The sequence below is a fragment of the Ornithorhynchus anatinus genome, chromosome 1, assembly GCF_004115215.2.
Source record: "Ornithorhynchus anatinus isolate Pmale09 chromosome 1, mOrnAna1.pri.v4, whole genome shotgun sequence".
NCBI lineage: Eukaryota > Metazoa > Chordata > Mammalia > Monotremata > Ornithorhynchidae > Ornithorhynchus > Ornithorhynchus anatinus.
Genome location: NC_041728.1, coordinates 18,543,782 through 18,556,189, shown reverse-complemented (window position 1 = coordinate 18,556,189; position 12,408 = coordinate 18,543,782).

Here is a 12,408-nt window from a genome sequence, read left to right as displayed (position 1 = left end):
AATCCTTCTTCAGAGAGGTACAGTGTGTTACTCACAAAAGCTACCATCTTGGGCAGTAGCTTGAATTTCTGATGTTTGTATCAGTGCTTAAGCCTTAAATTCCCAGGTGTTTTCCTACCTTCAAAGTAACTAAGGTGGTTCATATCTTTGCAGTAGGGGCTTTATTACTAAAACTTGAATTATCTGGTCATTTAGTCTTTCCCAGCGTCTACACAGGCAAAGGCAGACATGTGGTATGGATATCCAACCACTAAGTACTCCCACCTCAACCAACCAACCCTACATTGCTCAAACATTCTCTTCAATTTAAAACTAGTCCATTGAATACAGAATTTCTCCTAATTCTTTGCATGCTAGAAATAGGAAACGATCAATTCTGTTTTTCATGAACATAGATTGGATTGACTTGTTTGCGTTAAGTGTCGCCATTCTTATATATCTGTTTTGTTTTTGAGAATAAATAACAGTCATAGATTAAAAGGGAACATTAATGTGGATTTCAAGTCTCACAAACCAAATTACTATAATGAAGCATTACTTGAGACCTTTCTGTCATCGGTAGAATTTATTGAGGACTTCCAGTGGACCAAGCACCATTCAAGAACAGATGTCAGAACTAAAAGGCATAATCGTGATATACTTAAAATCTTGTTCTGAAATTTAAGACTCGGTAGCATGCACAGTTTCTGTGCATCCCATTTAATATGAATACATCCGTTTTTTAAAAAGTCACTCCTAATATATGTTGAGTTGTGCAACTTTGCTCTGTGCTATGAAATCAGTTAGTAGCTAATAACTTTCTATGGTATTTGTTTAGGGCTTACTATGTGTCAAACACTGTTCTAAGCACTGGGGTAGATAGAAGTTAATCAGGTCTGATACAGTCCACATGAGGCTCACAGTCAAGGTAGGAGGGAGAATAGGCTTTGAATCCCCACTGTGCTGCTGAATAAACTGAGGCACAGAAAGCAAATGACTTGCCCAAGATCACACAGAAGTCAAGAGGCAGAGCCTGGATTAGAACTCAGGTCATCTGGCTCCCAGTCCCGTGCTTTATCCTCTAGGCCTTGCCGCTTGGCACACATTAAATTGTAAGCTCCTTTAGGGCAGGGTGCCCGTATCTTTCTTACGTTATTCTCTCCCAAGTGCATGATACAACGCTTCACACTCAGTAAGTGCTAAATAGATACCATAGATTAACTGAGTATGAGTTTAAGCCATAAGGAATGGGTGATAAACTGTGTGATTCCGTCCTATCAAGTGTGACTGCGCATCTTATTCGTAGTCAGGACTAATTTCCTAATGAAATATCTCTCAACAAAATTATTAAATGGTTTAATCAATAATTGATCGCTTTTAAATATTTACCCATGCTCCAAGATTTAGTGCTACATAAATATTTCTTGGGCAAGCATGAAAAGGCAAGATAATCTTAAAGCAAATATATTGATTTTTTTATCTACCAGAAGAAAAGTAATTAAGAAACTATGACTTTCATGATATTTGGATGAAAATATGTGCTTCTGTTCTGTACATATTACTCTCACTCAACTTTTCACAGATCCTTGGAATTGTAGAAAAGAGATTCAAGGCAAGTCTCTTGCCCTAGTACAGACAAGACTCCTCCAAGAGGCCTTCAAAGACTAAGTCCCACTTTGCCTGGCTCAGTGGAAAGAGCCCAGGCTTGGGAGTCAGAGGTCATGGGTTCTACTCCCTGCTCTGCCACTTGTCAGATGTGTGACTGTGGGCAAGTCACTTCACTTCTCTGTGCATTGGTTCCCTCATCTGTATAATGGGGATTAAGACAGGGAGCCTCACGTGGGACAACCTGATTATCCTGTATCTACCCCAGTGCTTAGAACAGTGCTCTGCACATATTAAGCGCTTAATGAATACCAACATTATTATTTTCCTCATCTCCCACTCCCTTCTGCATCGCTCTGACTTGCTCCCTTAGCTTGTCCCCCTTCCCAGCCCCACAGCACTTATGTACAGATCTGTAATTTTATTTATTTGTATTGATGTCTCTCGCCCTGCCTCTAGACTGTAAGCTCACTACAGGCAGCGAATGTCATTATTTATTGTTTTATTGTACTTTCCCAAGAGCTTCATACAGTTCTCTGCACACAACAAGAGCTCAATAAATACAATTGAATGAATGAATGAATATTGGAGAAAAAGTATATTCTTACCATTACCCAGCCTATTCCATAAACCATGGTAAGATGCCAAGGGAAGATATTCAGTGTCTGACTGAACTGAAATGACTGAACTGACAATCAAAACTACTTCCCAATGCTTAATTGTAATTTTGGTGTTAAGCACTTACTATATCCCAACATTGTATCAAGCACTGGGGTTCATACTGGATAATCCCATCCCACATGGGCTCAAGGATTAAATAGGAGGCACAATAGGTATTGAAGTCCCATTTTGCAGATGAGGAAACTTAGGCTCAGAGAAGTTAAGTGACTTGCCTAAGATCACACAGCAAACGAGTGGCAGAGCTGGAATTAGAACCCAGGTCCTCTGATTTCTAGGAACGTGCTCTTTCCATCAGGCCGTGCTGCTTAACCCCCCTTTGTTGGACTCATACTGAACCACTTCTTTGCAGTAAATTCTTCTGCCTCTATTTTTCCCTTCCACTGACCACTTCCTATCTTTTCACTCATGATCACATTTTCCCCAGACAGTATCTTTCTTAGACTGATCCAAACATATTCTTCAATATTCGTAGACTAGCCTGATTCCTATGCCCCTCCTCTACACTTTCTTAAAATACAGGCATCTATTCGGGCTAATAAAATAATAACAATGGTGGTATTTGTTAAGCGCTTACTATGTGCCAAGCACTGTTCTAAGCGTTGGGGTAGATACAAGGTGATCAGTTTGTCCCACATAAGGCTCACAGTCTTCATCCCCATTTTACAGATGAGGTATCTGAGGCACAGAGAAGTTAAGTGACTTGCCCGAGGTCACACAGCTGACAGGCGGCGGAGCCGGAATTAGAACGCATGACCTCTGACTGACTCCCAAGCTCGAGCTCTTTCCACTGAGCCATGCTGCTTCTGCTTCTGCTAAAACACTAGCAACTATTACCAGCAATTATGTAAATATGTATTTTTATTGTACATTCGATTATATATTCAGCTGTTTTATCCTGGCTTATGTCTACTATTACTAATACTTGTCAAAATCTTGTTTTTGTCACTGCTGCTGCTATTTGTGAATCACTTTTGTCTGCCTTCCCCATTAGATTTTAAAATCCTTGAGGAGAGGTAACGTGTCTTGTTTCTGTTGAGCTAAAAGCTTGGTACCGAGCTTTACCCTCAAAAGGCACTTAATAAATCCATGGATTGATTGATTGATTGATGCAGCTGGAGCAGCTGCTATGTTTCCTGAACATGTCTACCAACTCTACTGCTTTGTCCTCTCCCAAGTGCTTAGGACAGTGCCCTGGACACAGTAAGTGCTCAAAAAATAACACTGATTTACTGGTTGATTTTTATCAGACTATAGCCGAGTCATGAAATAAAAGTATGTTTTATAGCAGAACAGATAATGTCAAACCAAACTCATCTAGGTTCAGCATGTGTACTTAAAATAAGCCCCGATGAAGTTTATTACCAGCGAATGCATAAATGAGGCCGTAGAGAGTGGCATATAATCCAGAACCAGCCTGGGACATTTTGGTATGCGGAACCAATTTTTAAGAATAGCCCCCTGATGATGTCAACCTTGCTTGTGCACGAATTCGACCCCAGATTCATAATAGAGTTTCTGCATAAGTAGTGAAGTTCGCAACCTGGATCAGTGGAAAGAGCCTGGGCTTGGGAGTTGGGGGTCATGGATTTGAATCCCAGCTCTGCCACTTGTCAGCTCTGTGACTGTGGGCAAGTCACTTACCGTCTCTGTGCCTCAGTTACCTCATCTGTAAAATGGGGATGAAGACTGTGAGCCTCGCGTGGGACAACGTGATTACCCTGTATCTACCCCAGCACTTAGAACAGTGCTCTGCACATAGTAAGCCCTAAACAAATACCAACATTATTATTATTATTCAAGGGGTGACCTTATGCAAGTCACTTAACTTCTCTATAATTCATTTTCCTTATCTGCAGGATGAGAATTCAATACTCATTCACTGTACTGTATGCCTTGGGTAGGACAAGGACTGTGTATGACCTGATTATCTTATATCTACTCCAGTGTTTAGCGCAGGGTTTGCCACACAGTAAGTGCTTAAAAACTAACTCTCTTCCCCTCTTCAAAGCCCTACTGAGAACTCACCTCCTCCAAGAGGCCTTCCCAGACTGAGCTTCCCCTTTCCCCCCTTTCCTTCTACTCCTCCCTCTCTCCCTTCCCCTCCCCTCAGCACTGTGCTCATCTGCTCATTTGTATATATCTTTATCACCCTATTTATTTTGTTAATGAGGTGTACATCCCCTTGATTCTATTTATTGCTATTAAGTTGCCTTGTTTTTGTCCACCTGTCTCCCCTGATTAGACTGTAAGTCCGTCGATGGGCAGAGATTGTCTCTATCAGTTGCCTAATTGTCCATTCCAAGCGCTTAGTACAGTGCTCTGCACATAGTAAGTGCTCAGTAAAGACTATTGAATGAATACCATACTTATGATTATTACATCAAATTTCAATATGAACACTAACTTATTCAGTTCATTCATTCAATGGTATTTATGGAGTGCTTACTGTGTGCAAAGCACTGTACTAAGCACTTATCATTTGCCCTTGATATACTTTCACCCCGTTAACAGAAACTCATCTGGTCCAGTGTATTGCTGGAGCCTTTTCAGGCGTTGGGTTTAATCAAGCCGGAGCATTCCTTTGAGACTAAAGGTGCTGATGGTATTGCTTTGTAAGAAACAGCTGGTGAAAAGTGATTTACTCTCTATTTTTGATGAATGCTGATTATGCAGGCAGGTTGTGAAGGAATTTATAATCCAAATAAAAATGTAAAAAAAAAAAAATAAGGCTGTCTGGGATTAAACTGCTCATATGAAGCCTTAATTGCAAACAGAGCTTCCAATTTAAGGGAAAAAAAAATGATAATACAGAACCCACATTCTCAAAGTTTGTCAAAGTTAACTGACTTTCTGTTTTGGAAAAGCAGCATCTTTCTTCTTCGGTTTTAAAAAAATGTGTAGAGCCCACAATAAACTTTGAGCAATTTCATTTCCTCAAACTAGAAAAATCCCCCAAATTAATGGGCTGTGCAATGATAATAATAATTCTGATATTTGTTAAATGCTTACTATGAGACTAGAGCTGTACTAAGTGCCAACACAAGACAATCAGACTGGATTCAAACCCCATTCCTCATGGGGTTCACAGTCAAAGTAAGAGGGAGAGCTGGTACTGAATACCGATTTTACAGATGAGTAAAGTGAGGCACAGAGAAGTTAAATGATTTACTCAGGGTCACACAGCAGACAAGTAGCAGAGACAGGATTGGAACCCAGGTCCTGTGGCTCCCAGGCCTGTGCTCTTTCTACTAGGCCACACTGTAGACTTGGTGACCTCACATTGTCTGTGGATCAAACATAGCGGAGTGCAGACCAAGCCCGTAACGAAATACATTTCCACAGATAGATCACTCAGTTGGATGATTCTAGTGGCTTTCATAACTGGCATCATCATCAACGGTATTTATTGAGCACGTGGGGGAGTACGATACAACAGAGTTGGCAGACACGTTCCCTGCCCACAACGAGCTTCCTGTCAAGAGACTCCATGAAACCCTGGGGGAGCCAAGGTAGTTATTATTAGTATCATTTCTGAAGAGTTGTGTAGGATTTAGTAGGTCTGTGAGGTTTCCCTTCTTCCCAAGAGGGAGGACACCAGAAGTCACGGGAAGATGTATCGCAAATCAAGCAACACACTGAGGAGTGGCACTGTGGCTCAGTGGAAAGAGTGCGGGCTTGGGAGTCAGAGGTCATGGGTTCGAATCCCTGCTCTGCCACTTGTCAGCTGTGTGACTGTGGACAAGTCACTTAACTTCTCTGTGCCACAGTTACCTCATCTGTAAAATGGGGATGAAGACTGTGAGCCTCACGTGGGACAACCTAATGATCCTACATCTCCCCCAGCACTTAGAACGGGGCTCTGCATATAGTAAGCGGTTAACAAATGCCAACTTAATTATTATTATTATCTTTTGTTGTAAGCCACTCCAAACCTGGACTTGAGACAGCTGGAAAAGACTACCACAGAGTAGGCCACCCAGCTCCCAGTCTGCTGATCTTCCCACTAGGCCAGGCTGTTTGTTACCTGTGCCTTCCTCAGGCTCCGGCTCCACGGCAGCCCTGGCCTGCTTCCACCATGGAGCCACCCCAGGCTGCCCCTGTGATGTCCCTCGCTCCTGTTCTTCTTTCTTAATCAGATTCGGATTCTTTTGATCAGAGAAGCAGCACTGTCTAGTGGGTAGAGCACGGCCTGGGCGTCAGAGGACCTGGGTTCTAATCCCGGCTCCATCACTCGTCTGTTGCATGACCTTGGGCAAATCGCTCATTTCTCCAGGCCTCAGTTACTCATCTGGAAAAATGGGGAGCCCCACATGGGGCAGGGACTATGTGCAACATGATTTGTTTATATCCACACCACTGCTTCCTTAGTACAGTGCCTGGCACAGAGTAAAAGTTTAACAAATACTACTATTATTATTATGATTATTGTTATCATTATTATTCCCACTCCAAACTGCAATCTAGGCTGTGCTCCACCAGCACAGAGAGCTCGGAGCTGCTTTGTCAGCTCCGTGGGGCAGCGAGAGAGGGCTCCGCGCCTCCGTGCCAGCCCCGCAGCCCCTGGTGCATGGAGAGAGGGCTCCCAGTTGTTTTCCCAGACGACTTCCCTCTGTTCCCCCTCCCTGCACCCTGAGGACCTGAACCACCATCACTATGGAGCATCTCTGCAGGGTGCCATGGCCTTTGTGCCCTCACTCAGTGCCCCCCAGCCTCACTGTCTCCTCCTCCCATCCCGCAGCCCAATCCAGTAGGCCATGGAGCATTCTCCTGCCCCTCATTTGGAGCCACTGCTACAGCAGGACAGCTCCGACCCCTGCCACATCTTAGCTAGAGCTTGACTCTAGCACCCCGTGTTTCCCCAACACATTGGCATTTTGGGAGTGCTCCTTGCCCCGTCCCCCAGCCATGTGCCCCAAGATGGCAGATGGGGCCACGAGGAGGAGATCAGCGGGACAGCTGGAAGGGGGAACAAGAATGATAAACGGGGGCCACTGGGGACTGAAGAATGCCAACTTCCTGCTCAACCACCAGTGAAAAGCCAAGAAATCTGACTGACAACACGGGGACTAATAATGGTTCTCACCAGATGGGGATCATCATCTTTGGGACAGCCAAGGAAAGATGACCGTGTCAGCTGGGTGTGGGTTTATGCAAATGAACGGATGTGTTAAGACCCCTTCTGTGTAAACTTTCTTTGCTCAGTACCTGTATTGGAGGCTAAGTGTTGAGGCCTCCTGAGAACGAGTGGGATTAAAGATGCTTGATTTGGTGAGAATTGGCATTTCTGTGTTTATTATGCTAGACCTCAGCGGTACTGGTAATGTTTTTCATAATTTGAACTCTGGTAAACTCTTTGAGGGGTGTTAAAAATTTTCCTGAATTGAAAGTTGCGACTTTAACATTACATTTCAACTTCTGTCTGTTCTTACAATATTGCTCACCCAGGAACTCCAGGTTCCTGATTTAGGGTGGAACCAGTACTATGAGGGTGGCTGTGAAGATACAATTAACCTCCAATGGATTTAGCTGTTACGGTGGCCACCGTTGGATTCATGTTGAAGATTTTATGGTGAAGGTAAATGGACTAGGATCAGTCTGAGGGTCATAGTCCCCTCTTTCAAAAGGCCACACTTCCTGTACACCACCTAGTCAGGTAATTTATCATCTAATATTCACCTCACCTGATTTTTTAGGGGTATGATGCTCCAGGCCCTCTGGTCACTTTTTCTTAATGAGATGGTTCTCCCTGCTAGACTAAACTCTTTGAGGGCAGGGAATGTGTCTACCAACTCTGTTGTACCCTCCCAAGCACTTAGTAAAGTATTAATTTGTTCATTCAATGGTATTTATTGAGCACTTACTATGTGCAGAACACTGTACTAAGAGCTTGGAATATACAAATCAGTACAGTACTCTGCATTCTATGCACTCTGCAAAGTACTCTGCACTCTGCAAAGTACTCTGCACAATGTGAGTACTCAATAAATGCCATTGATTGGTTGATTAGGTCTAATGTAATTCTCACTCCAATCTAAATCCATCTTTTCTCATTGGTCTTCAGTGGAAGTGGAGACCAATTGGAAATTGTAACCACTCATACATTTGGTACGTCACTACCATCACTGTCTTCCTTTTTCATAATCAGTAAATATTTACCAAGGACTCACGGTATCCATTAATCTGAACTGGGCATGAGAATGAATATCCTTAATGCCTTTACTTTTCCTCCTAGGCCCAACTTTCCAACTCAATTCCTGTTGCTCTCTTTTGAATCATTGTCAGATTCAGAGTTAAGTACAGTGTTCTTATACTTTTGCTGACTCATACTGAGTATAATATAAGGATTCCTGTCTTGAAAAAGCATTTACTGATTTCTTACGAAAAATACTTAAGAATCTTGTTCCTTTTTATAAAATCATGTTGCCCACAAGAGAAGTTAAGCAATTCTATTTCAATTCCTTCCTGGAAGTTAGAACACCTGGGTTCTAATCCTGGCTCTACCACTTGCCTGCTATGTGATCTTGGGCAAGTTATTTAACTTCTCTATGCCTCAATCACCTCATCTGTAAAATGGGAATTAAGACTGTGAGCCCCAGGTGGGACATGGACTGTATCCAACCTGATTAGCTTGAACCTACTCCAGGGCTCAGTTCAGTGCCTGGCATGCCGTAAGTGTTTAACCAAAGACCATTAAAATCTATAGAGAGAGAGATGTCATGTGTTCTGTTGTATATTAATTGCTTCAGTGAACATTTTCATTCTTCACTCCTTACTCCCATGATACCCCTGCTCGGTTCACCATGCAGCAACTCCTGGAACTCGGGCCGCCCACCGATCTTTTCACATAGCCGCCCTACTGCTTCACTAGGTAGAAAGCATTCATTGCCTCCATGTGGGTAAACCGACTTGGCTTTAGGGTCTAAATTCTAATTAATCCACTCACCATTTCAGTCGAGTTTAGCACATAGGTCATGGTGGTGAAACTGCTAAAGGTGCTGGGTGTATTTTCTGTGGAAGAACCAGGTCCAGGGCTTTTTCATTTCATTTTGTACTTCGTCTGTTACCTGCTTTCCCTCCCTTGTTCTTAGATTATGAGCAACTTCTTTAGGGCCAGAGACCAGGTCTAATTCTCACCTCTTCATTTTTTCCCAGCATCAAGTACTGTGCTTTAGACACACAGTAGATGTTTAATAAATGCTATCGCTACTAACATGTATCTTTGGGGAATATACCATTTGGTAACAGAAATGAATGAGAGCAGTAAGTTCTGCTTTCCCAGTGAAAATAACCTCAGATTTCTTCAAGCTGTTGACAGTCTGTAGTGCTGTGCTAAGATTGCGAGAGGATTCCTAGCATCTGCTTGTTTTTTTGTGTGAGCCTCAGGAGCTCAGGCCTCAGCAAACGGCAGCTGCTGTATTCCAGGACCAATCCTGGAGTCTACTGTAGGTGAGCCTGTTTGTTTTGCAATGGATGGACAGAAAATTCTGATTGACTTGGCCAATTCTGTTGCACTAATCAGCACATCAGGGAAATCAAACTGACCAGGAGAAAGAATGGGTCCCAGTAAGGGTTAAAAGAAGAGACCTGGGTAGGGATGAAAGTATTGGGTGGAGGAACAAGCTAATGGAAAGGAACACATGCTTCTGTTTTTCAAATCACGTAGAAATATGAAATATACAATCCTTCTGCTATTTGGGACTTTATTCAAACAGCATGTTACTCAGAAAATGGTCTGAGACATGAAATGTTACCAGCAAACAGTGATACGTATTTATATTTTGGAAACAGGAGAGGTTAGAGAAGAAATGGGGTTCAAAATCCTTCTAGTGCAGAGGCGCAGTTGTCTTTTTAAAATGCAATAATGGACTCCATTTTCTTTTCACCTCAAAGCTAATTCATACTAAATTTCTAAGCTCTGTTTTTCCACAACCCAAATCTTCATTATTAGCCTTTGAAATTTTGGCATGCATTTAATTTCTGAATGGTTCCAAATATTTGAAGATGTGTTCAGTGCCATGGTAGTTGAGGGCTGACTTCTGGAAGGATATTTTGATTTCAGAGATGCTAACAAAGGAATTTCTGTTCAATAAAGCTCACTTCTAAGGGAGGAAGAAAGGATCCAGGTTAGATTTAGTGTATTGCACTGAGACAACAAAGAAAAGAAAGTAGTGAGGGCCAGTCACAGCTTGATCTGATTTCTCTTCTCTCTGGAGGATGGTCCAGAGCCAGCTTGGTCCAGAAAGAAGAGGGTCACTCCAGATCTGGTTCATCCTAGATGGGTTATAGGAAGCCTGGGTTCTGCCAAACAGACTCACCTATATTATACTCCCAGATTGGTCCTGGAATAATAATAATAATGTTGGTACTTGTTAAGCGCTTACTATGTGCAGAGCACTGTTCTAAGCACTGGGATAGATACAGGGTAATCAGGTTGTTCCACGTGAGGCTCACAATCTTAAACCCCATTTTACAGATGAGGTAACTGAGGCCAGAGAAGTTAAATGACTTGCCCACAGTCATACAGCTGACAAGTGACAGAGCAGGGATTCGAACCCATAACCTCCGAATCCCAAGCCCGTGCTCTTTCCACTGAGCCACGCTGCTTCTCACGTTCTCTGGAGTCGTGGTCTCTTGGAAGTCTTCCTCACGGTGGAATATTACTGAAATTGGGACTGCTGCCTTGTGATTATTCAATCTATCTTAACCATTGTGAACGAAAGCATTCCTTTCAGGTTCATCTAAACACATGATTCCTTCCCTCAAAATGGCTTCCTTTCCCCGATGGACCAACCTCCAATTCCTGACCATGGCCTACTTGTTCAACATCAACCAATAACACACATTGTCAACTCCTTACTGTCTTGTCCAGAAAGAGTTAATCAAGAGTCAGCTGTGGACTCCTTCCTTTTTCAGGCAAAAGTTGTCCCCCACTATCCCGACATTTGGATGCCAAGGAAGCAGCTTCTGCTCTCCCACTGCTCCTTGATGAAAATCATTTATTTTTGGCTACGAGGAACAGGTGGTTGGAAGTGGCCAGAGATAGCTCGTCACCCTCAATATTTCCCAGACCTGGGGTGGTGAGAAAGCTTGGGGTTGAGTGTCTTATTGCTTCTGTCTTGCCATCTATTCTGCAGATAAGAGAAAGTGCTCTCCCATTTTGGGAGGTAGGGTTGATGGGGACAGTTCCAACAGACACACTCACCCCTTTGAGACTACAGAGTCCCAGTAGTGAAGGACTTGGTAAGTTTACGTTATTCACTGCTTCATCTTCATCATCACCAACCACAGATCACTGATTGAGGCAATCGGTATAACTGAAAGATAGTATCTTCCCTTGAGAAGTGTACGGTTGAATCAATCTGAATAATTTCAGGACAGCAAAATCTGAACATCAATATAATTACTCCATCTTCCACCGCTTCATTGCATTGGGCCTCAGATTCCTTTTCTGTGTACTTGTCTTCCAGGCCTGACTCTCTTTTCAGCTTTTAATGGGGAATTAACATCTCCATGCCATTTCCCGTAATGACTTCAGTTGCTTGTTCTATAATGTCAAACATGAACTTTGTATTTGCTCAGAACTCAGCAATAATCTACCAAGCAAGTGAAATCTGTTACACTTGACATCTTCGGAGTTCATTGTAAAAATTCCTTTTTTAATGCATCAGTTTGTTGATTTCTCTTCTGAGTCATTTTCATTAGACTAGAGGTCTTTTATTGGCATTTTCATCTGGACATATTTATTGTGTGAACATTTCTTTTTAGCATAAAGATTTTGTAGAAAAAGCACCTGGAATATGAGTTCCAGAGTATTTGACATTTCCTCATTGAACAAAAATTATGTCATACTTCATTCTCCCACATTTCTCTGGGTTACAAGGGGAAAATAAAAATCTTTCAGTATGGAAAGTAACCAGTTACAGCCCACCAGTGATTGCCCCAAAATAATGCGAGTCAGTTTGGGGGAGGATTATTCTAAGGAAATGATGGTGGTGAATGTGGAAAGCGACAGGCTTAATAACAGCTTGGGACAAAAAACAAAACAAAACAAAAAAAGTGTCAGATATGCCTGGGACTGACTCCTAGATACATAAGGGTGGGTGGCTAAGAACCTCCAAATGGTCAGATGGGCCTTTGACAGTG